Below are 16,930 nucleotides of genomic sequence, written 5' to 3' on the forward strand. Positions count from 1 at the left end.
ACTAAGCCCATGAGCTACAATGACTGGAGCCCGAGCACCAACAGCCCACGCTCCACAACCAGAGAAGCCACTGGGACGAAAAGCCTGAGCACTGCACCTGGAGCGTAGCCCCCTCCTGCCGCAACTAGAGAAGGCCCACGCGCAGCAACAGAGACCAGTGCAGCCAAAGATGGGAGGTCTACTCAAACCAGGGAGCTGCCTGGGGTCCAGTTCTCCTCACAGGATTATGCAGGCAGCTAACACCTAGGAGATGGGAAGGAGAGAAGATGAAAGTGGTAAAATCTAAATGGGATGGTCCAAAGAATTCTCACCAGGCTGATGGGTGTCACCCCGGAGAGATCACGCCTCCTGCTTCTTCCAACCGCAGTGGGCAGCCACCCCGCCCACTCTCTCCCTGGGTCCTCCACACCTGCTGTGATCCTGCTTACACCCAGCTTACCTTCCCCAGCATGAGATCCCAAGGCTCCCAGCCCTGCAGGAAACCGAACACTCAGCAGGAGCATAGTAGTCGCCTGCAGATCTCAGGGCCAGGGAAGGACAGGACCAGCCTGGCAACTAGTCTCAGGCACTCATGCAAAAAGAGGCTCACGTGACCAACGGGCAGATCAGATCCGGCTGCCGCCAAGGGCCCTGGAAAAACACACATTCCCAAAGGGAAATTGCACGCTGGCTAGCTCTACCTGGCATGTCATTAAGCTAACGTGAAAGGGTCCGACATACCCAAACACGATTAAAGTCTCAGCTGCTTCTCCAACACATGCTCCAAGGCCTCCCAGCAACATAAGTCACCATGAGCACAACATCAAGGCCACAATAAAGCCGAGAGGTCACCAGGTCCTCCTGCGAGTTGTGAGCCCAGGACGCTCTCTGGGGACACAGTCCCAAGCAGGGGACACAGAGGCCCAAGTGTCCACACATGCCCACTCTCCACACGCGCTCTCTCAGGGAGCCTGAGTCAGTATCATTTCCCACCTGGTCTGACCTTGTCAAGATCTGCGCCTGGGGAAGTCACCGGTGTTCATGGGACCTCCCCGATTTTCTGGGGAAGAGGCAGTGTCGGTGCCAACAGCCAGTCAACATGAATGCTCAGTCGTGTCTGACTCCTTGTGACCCCATGGACTATAACCCACCCGACTCCAGGCAAGAATACGGTGAGTGGGTTGCTGTTTCCTTCTCCAGGGGATCTTCCCAACCCAGGAATCAAACCCACGTCTCCTGCATTACAGGCAGTTTTTTTAACTCGCTGAGCCATCAGAGTGAGCGGACAGAATTCCCAGTTTGAAGTTTTTCTTTAAAGAATTTTTCTAGCGGCCACTACCAACATGTCTACAGTGGCCAAAAATCAAACATACATGGACAAAAGAACCAGGTTAGAGAAGTTTTTATCTCGCAGGGCTTTTCTAAGAATTAAGTTATTTTCTGTAAAATGCTGAGAACAGTGTCTGACACATAGCTAGCAACATATATATTACATATAGAAATTACATATACATACAATTATTTCTCAAATAATATATTAAGGCAATACTTAGCAATTACCTTAAAAAAGTGTGGTCTTATTTTTTTCATTTTACAATTAAGGAAAGAGCTTTTATTGTTTTTGTTGTCAGAAACAGCAGGTTATGGAATTTAATTTACTCTGTTCTATTTGCTAACAGCTCTGTGACGTAGATATTATTTCTATTCTATCTAAAAAGAAGCATTCCCAGGTGGCACAGTGGTAAAGAATCTGCCTGCCAATACAGGAGACATCAGAGACGCGGGTTCGATCCCTGGGAAGGGAAGATCCCCTGGGAAGGAAATGGCAACCCACTCCAGTATTCTTACACGGAGAATCCTGTGATCTCGTACTGGATACACACAAGTCACGTGACGACAGCAAACCCGGCCGTGTCAGAGCACACGGCATCCCATAAAGAGCACCCATCCCAAAGCCTCCTGGCTGCTCATCTCAATAGTGAGATTAAGGCCTAATGAGAGGGGAGCATGGAGACTGCTGCTGCTGCTGTTGTGTCTCTTCAGTCGTGTCCGACTCAGTGCGACCCCAGAGATGGCAGCCCACCAGGCTCCCCGTCCCTGGGATTCTCCAGGCAAGAACACTGGAGTGGGTTGCCATTTCCTTCTCCAATGCATGAAAAGTGAAAAGTGAAAGTGAAGTTGCTCAGTCATGTCTGACTCTTCGAGACCCCATGGACTGCAGCCCACCAGGCTCCTCCATCCATGGGATTTTCCAGGCAAGAGTGCTGGAGTGGGGTGCCATTGCCTTCTCCGATGGAGACTAGTAAACATCAACCAAATCCCAAACGTCAATGATATTTTCTGAATCTACTTTGAAATCACCACTACACCATCTCCAAGATAAACACCTGCCGGGAGCCGGCGTGAGAAGCTCCGCCCATGGCAAAGGTCATGAGGAAGGCGGCTTGGCATACGCAAAGGCGGGATGGAGCCTCAGGAGTCCCCCTGGAAATTCTCGAGTATCTACCCCCAAAACCAGAGTCTGCCTACTTTCTGCTTTGTGCTCACCTACACCTCTGACTTCACGGGGGGCTGTCCCCCACTACCTCTCTGAAAAAAAGAGTTAACTTACAGCTCCAGTTAATAAAGTTCCTGGGTGTGATAGTGTTTCAACCTACTAACTCCTTTGGAAGTCCTCTAGCCTGCCTGAGTAGGTTTTTCGGGCCACATGTGATTGTTCAGAGCCTCCCAACTGTGAGAGGCATGAGATGTTCTAAACGGTCTAAATACAGATTCCTTTGAGCAGTTAAAAGATTGATTAGAAATTGTATTGGTTTTTCACTTGTTGGGCCAATGTTTGCTGCTAAGTCTCCATATCCCTTACCTGCTGTGTCCCTGGCAGTGTATTGATTAATATAATTGGTGTAAGTAGTAGCTTTAATGTTTGTAATCTTGGACCCTTGAGTTAATTCTTTTTCTTGTTATAGCCCACCACACCTTTGCCCTGTAGGAATTCAACTTTATATAATGCTTTTGGAGGGTGGCGCCTGACTAATCACCTTTAGAGAAAAACAAGTTTTCTGAAGAAAGGGTCTTAAAATGTTAACAGGCCTCAGGGCCAGAAGATGATGCAAATCACCTAAACTTTTGCATATGATAAGTTTGCAGGAAGAAAGCCTGGCTTACTGCATGACTCTACCCTTCCCCCATTATCCTCTATGCATAACTTAAGGTATAAAAACTACTTTGGAAAATAAAGTGTGGGCCTTGTTCACCAAAACTTGGTCTCCCCATGTCGTTCTTTATCTCACCTTCTGGCTGAATTATTCAGCCTCTTTTCTCCACTGAATTTCCTCACTGAGCTATCCTTATTTAACCACTCTTTATATCCTTAATTAACATTTAATTAAGCAATTGTTTCCTGATCCTCGTCGACACCGACCCTGCTTCGAATTCCCTGGATCCACCGGGGCTGGACCCCGGCAAACACCGAAGCCTTCTCAGCAAGACAGCCTAGGCTTCCTTGCCAAGAAACTGCCACTTGATTTCCTCTTCTGACCCCTCCCATCCCCCAAAGAGGGGGAAACAAGACGTGTATTCTCCACCTACTGGTCCAGCCTGAATTTTGACCACCAGTGGCCACTGTTCAACCTTATTTATCTCCTCTCCTGTGGAGACAGCATGAGTTTGGGGGTGGCCCTGCTAAGCTGTGTGAGATTTCACAAACACACAGAAGACGGATGGAAGGACCAAGGTCAGGCAGCAGCACGCCAGCTCCTTCTCTCACCCCGTCCATTACCTGCCACTTCAGTGTGCCCAGCAAGAGCAAACGAAACAGTCCACTTCACGAAAAGCCAATCTCTGTTCACTGCATTCTTCGAGCTTTTTATACCCTCCCTCAACCACCTCTTAAACTGTTTTTCATAAAAGATATATGACCCACCTGCTCCTACCACTCCCAACCAGAACGAATCTCTTTCATCAACCTCCTACCCCCACCCCGCAGCAGACCGATGGGCCTGAAAAAGTGGGAAACCGTTTGGCTTCCTATTAACTGTTACTATTATTATTACCATCATCACCATCATCGGGTTCCATGACTGTCTCTGACACCTAACCTGGAAACTCCTTCAGGGCCACATCACTTGATGGGAGAATCCCTCTGGGCTCAGCACAGAATCTCATATATTGAGGACTCTAATACATGTCCCCTGTTGGGCCAGGGTGACGGTCAGTAAACAAGAAAGTGTCCCTTCATTATCATTCCCTGTCCTCATTTATCTATTGTCACCACCATCACAACCATAATATAAAACTCTCTAACATCAGTACCATTCTCCATCATCAAGGACATTTTTAGGTCTATGAATATGCCTAAGATGCCACACGAGGATCGGAAAGTTAACATCATTGACTCTGCCTCTTCCCCAGTGTACTTATCCCTGATTAAAGACCAACCAGTCAGCAGAATAATCAATCCCCAACCATTGAAGACCTAGTTCATCCGGGGACCACCCTGAGCCCCTAGTCCCCCGACTACGAGCAGATCGGATTCGAGTTTCAGGAATAAGAGCGGCTGCACCTGATGACGACGATCGTGGTGTCAGGCCATCATCCATGGCTAATGGAGAACTCCCTCACGTCAAACTTGATTCTGAAGACCATCACTCATTGAAGACAGCTTGCCTGCCAAACCCACTTGTGTAGAAGATTTTATGTTGAGAGAATGCTCACAGCTGTGGGAAGCTAAACATTTCCCCAACCCTCTGGAGAAGCAGGGAAACTGCCCAGCCTGCTTCTGAATTACTGATGTCATAATTTATTGAAAGGTCTCTGCTAGGTCATAGATCACACCCCCTATGCAATGCCAGGTACCTACTCCAGGGTCTCTCCCTGCGGGGAGCGGGGGCAAGCAACATGGAGACAGTGGTCCCCGAGAATCTACCTTTCAAGGATCTTATAGCCCCGAACCTGACCAGCACTCAGCATCAACACACTCGTCTGGTGACCTCATTTCATCATCTCCTAAAGTAGGTGGGGTACTCTTCACTCTATTTTACCAATATGAAACCTAAGGCTGGTAAATTTCCCCGATTTCCAGCTAGTTGATAGAGGGACCAGGACCAGGACCAGCTATTAGAACTTTTGGTCCACTGCTTGTTTCATTCAGTCATGAGGTTGCCCCAACTCATGTTTACATTCACTGCCAGGCATTCTTCTAGATGCTGGGGACAGAGAAGTGAACAAAACAGATAATTCCTGCCTCACCGAGCTGACATTTCAGTGGGAGGAGAGAAATTACAGACCTATAATATGTAAAAATACAGTGTCAGAAAGTGAAAACCAGGCTGCCATTTGGCGCAGTCTAATTTCCCCAGGTCAGGGAAGGTCTGTTTATATGGAGGACTTGAGCGGAGACCAGAAGGAAACGGGAGGTGTGTGTCAGCTGAAGGGAAAACTGTGTTCCAGTCAGGAAGTACGACATCGGAGGCGGGAGCAGGCTGGGCACGCTGGAAAAAAGCAGGAGAAACGCAGACATGACAGGAGCAGGTGAGTGAGGGGGCCAGAAGCCAGAGGGCCTTGCAGGCTGTGCTAAGGACCCCAGATTTTACTCCCAGGAAGACGGGAGGCCTCCAGAGGGCACTGACACTAGAGGGTCACTCCAGAACAATGCTTAAGCGGGTGACTGGAGAAGCTGGGAGGTCCATTAGGAGCTAACTGCCAAAGTCCAGGCAGAGATGTACCCCAACGGACCACATGTAACATGTATACATAAGCCACGTAGAATTTTCCAGCACAACTTAAAAAACAACCCTTTCTCCTCTACCTGCGTCCTGATAACTTGTTCATCTATTAGCTGACTCAGAGACAGGGTGTCCAGCCCGGGATACGGGTGCCAGGCATTTCCACTGTGTCAGCGGCCTACTTGTACTGGCCATGGTCCACAGTGAGGATGAGGTTAAGGAAAGGACCGGCACTGACTTTGGTTTCTATTATTTTAAGATGTTTGCTTGACTCTCCACAGTCTGTGATTCTCTGGATTGCAGCCATCAGTTCTCTGATTCGATACTCTGTTCCCATAGGCCAGGATGTATTTTAAGAACCAGAAGATATTGATCTCAAGTAGGTGACAGAGGTACTGGGGACAAAGAAACGGAATCGAGGATGGGCAGCAGCTCCCCTCGGGCACTGCACACAGCTTGGCTCTCACCTAACTCGCGATCTGTAACCGACAAGAAACCGGGGGTCACCTCTTCAACTGCGTCAAGAGCCATCCAATAACACTGACTTTAGGTCGCTGGAAAAAAGTCTCAGCATAGAATGAGGTCTCTTAATGTAACCTTGGGACTTACCTGGTGGTCCATTGGCTAAGACTCTGCACTCCCAATGCAGGGTTCAACCCCTGGTCAAGGAACTAGATCCCACATGCCTCACCAAAGATCCTGTGTGCTGCAACTGAGACCCAGCACAGCCAAATAAATAAGTAAAAAAAAAAACCTAAGCATACAACTGTATGGCTGTGAGCATAACTGACACCATCTTGGACCCAGGCAGCTCTTCCTGCCCTCCTGCTGACCCCACCCAGGACTGTACTGAGCGATAAATCCCATGTCTGTCGTTAGGGCCTTTGTGGTCAAGAGGTATAGTTTAATAATCACTAGGACCAGGTGGCCTCCACGCTCTGTTAGTCCCCAAACAATGATAAGAGACCTTGGTTGACATATTCCTGGCGCCCATGCAAACAGTTACCCTTCATAAACTCGATTCAGGAAGGCATGTGCTGTTTCTGAGCATCTACCCCATCCCCAAGTTATCTAAAACCGTCCTAACATTCCCTTGGAGGTACAGAGTGCTTCTAGCATTCTAGGAATGCTTCTAGATCGCTGTCTGTGGGGTCTCCACCCCACTCTGTAAGTTCCCCGTAATAACCTGGTCCCTGGATTATACAGAGCTGCCTGCCTCGTTTCTCCACCTGCAGACACCTCCTCAGTTCAGTGGGCTCTCTTCATACCCTCCACCCTCCAACAATAACATCAGGACTCTTAGTGACACTGGGCTTCCCTGGTGGTTCAGACGGAAAAGAACCTGCCTGCAATGCAGGAGACATGAGTTGGACCTGGGTCAGGAAGATCCCCTGGAGAAGGGCATGGCACCCCACTCCAGTATTCCTGCCTAGAGAATCCCATGGACCGAGGAGCCGGGAGGGCTACAGTCCATGGGGTTGCAAAGAGCCGGACACGACTGAGTGAGAATGCTTCTGCTTCTTAGTGATGTTAATTTTCCTCTCTATAGGCTGACCTAAGGAACCCTTGTTCGAGGCCAGTGAAGAAAGTAACCTGAGGCTCAATGGCCTCCTCCAGCAGCAGGGCCTGGCCTCCAGCGGCCTCTCACGGCTTCCTTTCCACACCCACTCTCCTTCATACTAACGGCCTACATCCTCTTAACACCATGACCTCCCGTTCCTAACCAGTGTTCTCCACCCAAAGGAAATGCACTGGCATTCAGCCAGAACACCTCTCAATTTGGTTTCTGGTCTTGTGCTCTGTTTGTGAAGCTGTTTTTGAGGCACCTGGAAATTAGTCCTGGGGAAAAGAACATACATAATGGAAAATAAAAGATTCCATTAACTTGATGACTCTTGTGGCTGATGAAAGCTATGCCTGGTGCCGCTCAAGGTTAAAAAAAAAAAGGGGGGGGGGAGCGGGGAGTGGGGAATGGCTTACTAAATAGCCTCCTCTCAGCAAATTATTTCATTAGCAAAAAAACACAAATTGCATTCCTACAGTGACTGACTGACTCAGCAGAGACTCTGGTGCCCGGCAATTTCCGGTCCAACAAGCACTGCGATTCCACAGACCCTCAGTGTCCCCATCAGCTCTTGTTCCCCAGCTGTTCTCCACATCCCAAGTGAGACACAGGCTACTCGTGGACCTCACATCCATCTCCCTGAACTGCCGCCACTCCGAGCAGCAGCCTTGAAACCAACCACGTAACATCCACTTAAACAAGAAGAAAATCTGATAAGTTAGAGGCACTGAAAAGCAAAGCCTGAGCAAAGCAAGTGATCGCTGCCCTGGAGAGATGAGGACCACCGGTAGCATCCTCGTCCTCTGGCCTTTCAACACAGGGACATGGGCTTCCGGCAGGGACAAGGCAACTACAGAATTCAGAGGGAGGCCAGGACTCCAGAGATGCGCCCCAATCTGCTGTTTTTGGCAAACACAGAGTGGCCCAGATCAGAGGCAGTACTGTTGAAATACAGCTTGGTCTTCCACTGCAAAATGTCACTTCCTTCAACAGCAAGCCTAAGTCTCCCAAGACTTACCAATATTTATAGCATGCTTCAATTGCCTTCTACTTCAATTTAATCCACTTCATGAATTAAAGGCCCTCTCTTTCCTTTCTCCCAATCATTCTGTAAGCCAGCAGGCTCTCATTTCAAACACAGACCAGAATAAAATGTTCTCCTTAATCAAAGAACATGGTTTCAAGGTCTGCCACACTTGGGCTATTACTTTGATTTTGGTATCACAATGGCACGGCCTTTCAGGACACCAAAGGAAGGTTCCTATTAAATGCAGCGTGGAGCCTGGCCAGCACCCCACTGCCCCTGCCCCTTACAGCCTTTAGAGCTATACAGACACTCACGGCTGACCTCAGGGCCAATGGCAGAGGCCCTAGAAAAGGAGTCGCAAACTTTTTCTGGGAAGGTCCCCAAAGTAAGTATTTTAAGCTCAGTGGGCCACAGGGTCTCTGCCTTGACTACTTAGTTCGCTGAGTACCTGTAGACGAATGTAAATTGATGCAGCCACTCAGGAGAACAGTATTGATGGTCCTTAAAAAAACAAAAATAGAGTTACCATGCTGCTGCTGCTAAGTCGCTTCAGTCGTGTCCGACTCTGTGTGACCCCATAGACAGCAGCCCACCAGGCTCCCCGTCCCTGGGATTCTCCAGGCAAGAACACTGGAGTGGGTCGCCATTTCCTTCTTCAATGCATGAAAGTGAAAAGTGAAAGTGAAGTTGCTCAGTCGTGTCCGACTCTTCGCAACCCCATGGACTGCAGCCTACCAGGCTCCTCCGCCCATGGGACTTTCCAGGCAAGAGTACTGGAGTGGGGTGCCATTGCCTTCTCTGAGAGTTACCATCTGATCCAGCAATCCCATGCCTGGGCATATGTCTGGAGAAAACCATACCTTGAAAAGATACATGCACCCAAATGTTCGCTGCAGCACTATTTACAACAGCCGAGACCTGGATGCAACCTAAATGTCCATCGACAGAGGAATGGATAAAGAAAATGTGGTGCACATATATATAATGGAATATTACTCAGCCATAAAAAAGAATGAAATAATGTCATTTGCAGCAACATGGATGGAATAGAAATGATCATACTAAGTGAATTAAATTAGAGAAATACAAATATCATAGTATCACTTACAGGTGGAATCTACAACCAATACAAATGAACTAATTTACGGAACAGAAAACAGACTCACAGACATGGAAACCAGACTTGTGGTTGCCAAGAGGGAGGGGAAGCAGGGGAGGGTTGGATTGGGAATTTGGGATCAGCAGATGCAAACCAGTATGTCCAGGATGGATAAAGAGCAAGGTCCGACTGTAGAGCACAGGAACTATATTCAATATCCTGTGGTAAACCAGGATGGAATATGAAAAGGAATATAGGTACAAAGAGATGTGTGTATATATAAACAGCTCAATCACTTTGCTGTACACCAGAAACTAACACTTATAAATCAACTATGCTTCAATAAAAAGTAAGTAAAAAAATAGTGACAACTGATGTATATACTACAATCCAACCACAATTTTGTTACCACCACATGGACTGAGATATCCTAGACTCTCTGCTTTTAATTTACAACAAAGCAGATCAGGGAGCATAAACAAAAGCCAGGAGTCCTCTGTAAACCAAGGCAGACAGCAGAAATGGTCACATGAGTGGTACTAATTTATAAACACAAACAGAAAAGCAAAATCAAACTGTTCAACATTTCTATGCACGTATTAATTTAGGCTATCTTAGATCACAAGCTTAGAAAACTGACTAGACAGGAACTTCCTCAGCATTCCAGGAAGACTCTGCTTTCCAAAGCAGGGGTTCAGGTTCAATCCCTGGTTGGGGAACGAAGATTCCACGTGCCGCAGAGTGTGGACAAAATCTTTTTAAAGAACTAAAGCATGGGCTCCAGGGTGCATGGGCTCGGTAGTCGCAGCTCCCCACCTTTAGAGCACAGGTTCAACAGTCGTGGTGCAAAGGCTGAGCTGCTCCATAGCATGTGGGGTCTTCCCAACAAGGGACCGAAGTCATGTCTCCTGGATTCTTTACCACTGAGCCACCAGGGAAGCCCCCAGTACAGTACTGTGAACACAGCATTTAATAAATAGTTGTTGAATGAGAACAGGGTAAAAATTATCACGAATGAGACTTGCCCTGCTCTGCCGTTACTGTCTCCACACCCTCTGCCCTCCCAGCTCTTGTCTTGCAGCATCCCCTCAGCACAGAGGGACCTTGAGGGCATTATGCTAAGTGAACTAGGTCTGGGAAAGAGAAATCTGTACGATGTCACTTCTGTGTGGAACCTAAGAAAAAGCAAACTCACAGAAAGAGAGAGTAGACTGGTGGTCACCAAGGCTGAAGGGGTGGAAGATGGGAATGCTGGTCAAACCCCCCAGGTACATGTTTATACCTCAAACACAAACTTCCAGTTGTAAGATGAGTAAGTTCTGAGGATCTAATGTACAACATGGCAACTATAGTTAACAATACTATATCACATACTTGAAAGTTGCTAAGGAAGTAAATCTTAACCGCTCTTACCACACACAGTAATTATATGAAGTGATGGATGTATTGACTAACCTTATTCTGGCAATGATTTTGCAATATATTCATGTATCAAATCATCACTTCTTACACCTGAAAGTTATACATTGACATACAGGTATGTCAATTACATCTCATAAAGCTAGGTGAAAATCTCTTCAACATGGATCCAGCACTGTCTCCAGTAAGTCAATAATTAATGCACAATAAGTTTTTATGTACTGTGTGTGTGTGTGTGTGTGTGCGTGCGTGCGCATGAGTGCACTTAGAAGCTCAGTCATGTCTGATTCTTTGTGGCCCCACGGACTATAGCCCACAAGGCTCCCCCGTCCGTGGAATTTTCCAGGCAAGAATACTGGAATGGATTGCCATGTTCTTCTCCAGGGGATCTTCCCAACCCAGGGATCAAACCTGTGTCTCCTGCGTCTCCTGCATTGGCAGGTGGGTTCTTTACTACTAGCACCATCTGAGAAGCCCATTTACTCTGACATGGTTCAAATTCTATCAAAAAGTCTAAAACCCACATTGATAGATACTAAATTTTTCTCAGAGGGCCTCCATCCTAGAACACCAGAGAATTAGTCAAAATGCAAAAAGCAGTGTACAGATTTTATACAACTTCTTACCCACATATTTCCTCAATGGTAGAGCAGCCATAAAATGTTCCTTCCTGGTTTTTCTTTCTGGTTGGGTGGATCTGGCAAGTTTTAGAGAGTGGCCATTCCCCTGCCTCTAAAATCAGGGGTCAGATGTGACAGGATTCTTAGACATTACGCTGCCTTTGTTCTCGTGACCCTACACCTTCTTCAGACACCAGCCTCCCTCTAAACTGACTCAAAGTCAATTTTTTACCACCATGGCCCAAAATGATCATTTCCCAGAATCCACCGCTCACCATGGATTACGTTAATCCATGCAATAAAAATGCAAATGTTTGTTCCACTCAATACTCTTAAAAGACTAAAGTGGATATTTTCACAATCACCTTTCCCCCCAACATAAAAGCTCTACAAATCTGTGATTAATTACTTCTCAGGCACCTGTTAATCTCCCTTCCTCTTTTCAATTAACTAAACCAAAATCAGTGGGTTTTCATATTCATGCTGAAGAACCCAACTGCGTTGATTCATCGACCTGTCCCTTCCCTGAAAATGACCACTTATCTCTCCTTCTGTATCTTTAACTCTTCAGCTTAATACTTTTTAAATTCTTTTTCATATTCTTTTCCATTATGACTTATCACAGGATACTGAATATAGTTCCCTGTGCTATCCAGTAGGCCCTTGCTGTTCATCCATTCTCTATATACCAGCTTGCATCTGGTAATCCCAAACTCTCAACCCACCCCTCTCTCACCTTCCCTCCCCCTTGGCACCCACCAGTCTATTTGTCTGTGAGTCTAAGAAGCAGATTATTTAAATGTGTGATTACAGTTTAAAGTATTAAAGGATTCCAAATTAAGCCTGTAAAGTGCTAAAAGTCCTAAGAAATGTAATGTTACATTTAGAAGTAAAGTGAACGGTAATAAAGAAGTGAAACAATTTTTAACATAAAAGTTACTAGTTTATAAATAAAATGATCTCCACAAATTGATCTTGGGTTTACTAGATGTAAAATTTTACAATTTTAATAAACTGAATAATCATTGAAAAAGATAAATTCCAATTGACTGTCAGTGTTTCTTTCCAAGTATAAAAGACATCCTCTGTTACTAAAAACACACTGTCAATTCACTTAGCCATTATGTTATGATTTTAAACCTTCTTTCTGGGTTTTTTTAAAAATAGTAATAATGACAATGTAAAAAGACACCAAGACAAGTCTCCTGGAAAATTACATGAGCCCTCTTAAGAGGCACATGCTGGAGATGTCCTTGATCTAAAATCCTTGTCAGGACTTCCCTGGTGGTCCAGTGGCTAAGACTCCATGCTCCCAATGCAGGGGACCTGGGTTCAATCCCAGGTCAGGGAACTAGATCTCGCATGCTGCAACTAAGACGGAAGATCCCACACACTGCAACTAACCTGGCACAGCCAAATACATTTTTTTAATGTTTGGAATTAAAAATAACCTCAGAAAGGAAAAAGGTTAATGAGATGGTAAGGTGGTCATTATTGGCAGCCCTGCCAGCTAAACAGAAAACAACAAGGAGCAAGGCAGCCATTCTGGTCTCAAGGCCTCCGGCTGGGCGGCCGAACCTGTAAGGACGGAGATGAGTCAGGGGATGGAGCAGATCAGTTAAGAAAGGGCAACAGGGGCGCGCACACTCTGTTCTGTAAGGCCAGGGGAGAGGCAGACCTACTACTGCTAGATCACCTGATTCTTCAGAAAGTTTTGAATAGTTACGCTTTATATATCCAGATTTTTGAGTGAAAGCATTTGACTTTTAAATCGTGGCAACTGAACGTCTAAAAATATCTGCACGAGCAAGACAAAACATAGAGACCGCCTCCACACCAGGAGCCTGCTCGTGACTCCTGGTCGCCAGGGCAAAGTCCACAGCATGAAACTCTCAGAGCCCTGCTCCCACCTGCCCGTCAGCCCCCACCAGCGCCAAAGGAGGCCAAACGCCCCACACTGCTGAGATCACTCCACTCCCTGAGTCTGCACCTCGGCTCCCACCGCACCGTCCATGCGGAACACCCTGCCCCGCCCACCAGACAGACCCACCTCTGTCCTGAGTTATGCGCTGGCCCTCTGACTCTTCCACAGACTAGTAAATAACACCTTACTATCCATGTAAGTCTGACACATCAAACACACTCAGCACAGCGCCTGGCAGAGAAGAAGACCAAACTGAAACACAGACGGCTCCATCAGCGCTCCTTCACTGCAAATAACATGCCAATCTGAACTTCCTTGAGCGAAACCAGGGGTGACTGACTGATGGGTTCAAGACATCTCACAGAAGACGAGGGAGGTGGCCAGGCCTCAGAAGGCCCCAGGAGCCAAGAACCGGAAACCCAGCCAACAGAAAGGATGCGGTCTCTCTCTGATTCTAATGTCTGCTTCTCCAGAGATAAACATAACTGTTACAGCTCCCAGGGTGGCATCTTGTAGAATTCCACCAAGAAGCCACCTTGGTCGCCTGTCTCTCCAACTTAAAATTTCCAAGAGAGGGGAATAAACAAGGGCATGGGAGACAGTCCTCAAAGCAGGAGGAATGGCTTCCAGAATGTGTCTCCAGTGGGGATTCCTATCCTGGGCTGGAAAACAAGGCTGGAGATACAGGCAAGGCAGGACTGCCCCCCAGACGAAGCCACACAGAAAGTCTCATCAAACACGCTTTTTTTGTTGTTGGTGGTGGTGGTTTCTTTTTTGTCAATTAAAATACAGTTGATTTACAATATTTCAGGTGAACAGCAAGATGATTCAGTTATATTTGTGTGTATATTTATATATACACATATATGTGTTCTTTTTCAGATTCTCTTCCATTTTAGGTTATTACAAGGTATTGAATACAGTTCCCCCTATGTTATATAGTCAGAGAAGGAAATGGCAACCCACTCCTGTATTCTTGCCTAGAGAATCCTGTGGACAGAGGAGCCTGGTGGGCTGCTGTCCATAGGGTCGCAAAGAGTCGGACACGACTGAAGCGGCTTGGTATGCATCATGCATTGGAGAAGGAAATGGCAACCCGCTCCAGTCTTCTTGCCTGGAGAATCCCAGGGACGGGGGAGCCTGGTGAGCTGCCGTCTGTGGGGTCGCATAGAGTCGGACACGACTGAAGCGACTTAGCAGCAGCAGCAGCAGCATGTTATATAGTCGGTCCTTGTGTTTTTAATCCATTTTATATACAGTAGTGTGATCCCACATTCCCAATTTATTCTTCCATCCCCCAACAGAGATGTAAATGTAACAGGCTTTTTTTTATTTTGCTCATTTGTTTAGGTTTTTTGGTCATGTCATGTGGCTTGTGGAGCTTTGGTTCTCCAACTAGGAACTGAACCCAGTCCTTAGCAGTGAAAGCACAGAGTTCTAACCATGGGACTACCAGGGAACGCTCAGGTAGAGTTTTTATAACAGAAGGAGGAAAAGGTAGAACTATGGAGAAAGCAAACAGATCAGTGGTTGCCAATAGTTTGGGAGGAAAAGGGAAGAAAGCAATGGATGGAGCACAGGGCATTTCAGGTAGCGAAGGCGTTCTGTGCACCATAATAGTGGATACAACAGGCATTTGTCAAAACCCAAGGAACATGCAACACAAACAAGGTAGCTTGGTGTGTGCAAATTAAGAAAGAAAATCATTCAGGATGTCAGGGGATTTCAGGAAAGAAGCCAGACCGTGACAAGAGAATCTAACTATACTACAAATGAATCAAACAGCCTCACTGAAGGGAGTGGGAAGAGGCGCTCTACCTAAGTAACTTTGGAAACGAGTGACATCTGTAAGACTAAAGACAAAGGAAACACACCTGAGCACTGTATTCTGCTTGATAAAGTTGTTTCCCATAGAGCTATTCGTTAACAATTCTGATACCGCTGTACATGTACAATGGAAATGAATAATTAAGTACACGAATGTCAGAAGGTAAAATCCAAGTTTCTCACTGTTAAACTAGGGATTTACAGATAAACAAGAGGATGAGTCTAGAGTGATCCATATGGTGATTATAGAGTTGGAGATATCAGTAATGTTAAACCAGGTTCAAACTCATGTACAGATACAGATGGTTACAGAAATATATATGTATACACACACACACATATACAGCTTAGCACACACAAATAATTTTTTCTTCTGTCAGCTGAGAAGTCCTAAAAGAAATGACAGCCCATTAGCAACAAGCACACCTAGCACCTGGATCTTGGTTTCTAACGCCATAAATTCTCCAATAAAAGAAACCCGGGCTCCTCAGAGAAACGGCTGATTCTAGGATGGGAGCAGGAAATACACAAGAGGAGCCTGGAGGGTCTTGTAGTGCCAGAAAGGAAGGAAATGCTCCAAAACAAACAGAAAAGTCCCCAGGATGGGGGGCGCTTTAAGATGACAAAGAAGCCAACCGAAAGAGGTCAACATTGGAACCATTTTAGCAGCAAAATAAAGTAATACTGGACCATAACCCAAAGCTAAAAGTAAAAACCCAGGATTCCACACTGATATGAATACATGATTAAATGGAGATCAGATAAATCACCCATGCAAAATAATTTTAAATTTTTTATGTAGATACACTTCCCTTGAGGAAGTAGAGCGTAACTCTCTACTTAAGTGTAGGCTGCACACGGTGACTTCTTCTAAAGAGCACAGGATGAGAGGGTGGAAAGAGAGAAGCTTTACAGCAGAGAAAACTGACAGTCACTACTTCCTAGCCTGGCAATCAAAGTTAACAGCAACAGTCACAAATCACGTTCATACATGGACCCCCTCGATATGATGGGATGAAAATGGCTCTTCACCTCTGTGCTCTTCCTCTCAAAACCCACCACCCCAGTCTAACCAGGAGGAAAACATCAAACAAATTCCAGCATGGGACATTGTACAATGTATCTGACAGCACTCTTCAAACTTGTCAAAGTCATCAAAAACCAAGTTGACGAAACTGTCACAATCAAGACAAGACTAGTAAATGAAACGTGGTCTCTAGAATGGGATTCTGGAGCAGAAAAAGGACAGGAAGTAAAAAAAAAAAAAAAACCAAACTAAAGAAATCTGAACTAACTATATACTTCAGTTAATAATGGGGTGTCGACGGGACTTTCCTGGTGCCAGCGATTAGGACTCCATGCATCTACTGCAGGGAACAAGGGTTCAACCCTTGGTCGGGGAACTAAGATGTCACATGCTACATGGCAGAGCCAAAAAATAAATATATAAATAAGGTATCAATACTGGTTCACTAGTTGTAACAAATGTACCACATTAAATAAGATGCTAATTATAGAGAAATTGTGGGGGTGGCGTGGGGAGTATACAGGAACTCTCTGTGCCAGCTGCATTTCTGTCAACCCAAAAGTGCTCTTTAAAAATTCCATTAATTGTTTAAAAGTGGGAGGAAAGGGAAGAAAGGCAGACGAGGACCTGGGCTATCAGCGTTCGGAGTGTTACAGTGACCTAGTCCCCAGTCCAGCTGGCTTCACGTGTAGCTCCGTCTTGCTGGGGTGGAATGCTTTTT

General features: G+C 46.1%; 1 protein-coding gene across 6 annotated transcripts in view; it reads right to left on the minus strand.

The window, feature by feature from the left end:
- OSBPL10 (oxysterol binding protein like 10) overlaps nt 1–16,930 on the minus strand; it is a 362,137-nt gene that overhangs the window by 271,380 nt on the left and 73,827 nt on the right. The window contains exon 1 of one of the 6 annotated variants that reach the window (XM_061395735.1): nt 4,541–4,756. The exons of the other annotated variants lie outside the window; for them this stretch is intronic. The gene's annotated coding sequence lies outside the window, so the exon portion shown is untranslated. Of the gene's footprint in view, nt 1–4,540; nt 4,757–16,930 lie in introns of those variants that run through there. 6 annotated transcript variants of the gene reach the window in all.

Source organism: Bos javanicus, chromosome 22 (assembly GCF_032452875.1).
Source record: "Bos javanicus breed banteng chromosome 22, ARS-OSU_banteng_1.0, whole genome shotgun sequence".
Taxonomy (NCBI): domain Eukaryota; kingdom Metazoa; phylum Chordata; class Mammalia; order Artiodactyla; family Bovidae; genus Bos; species Bos javanicus.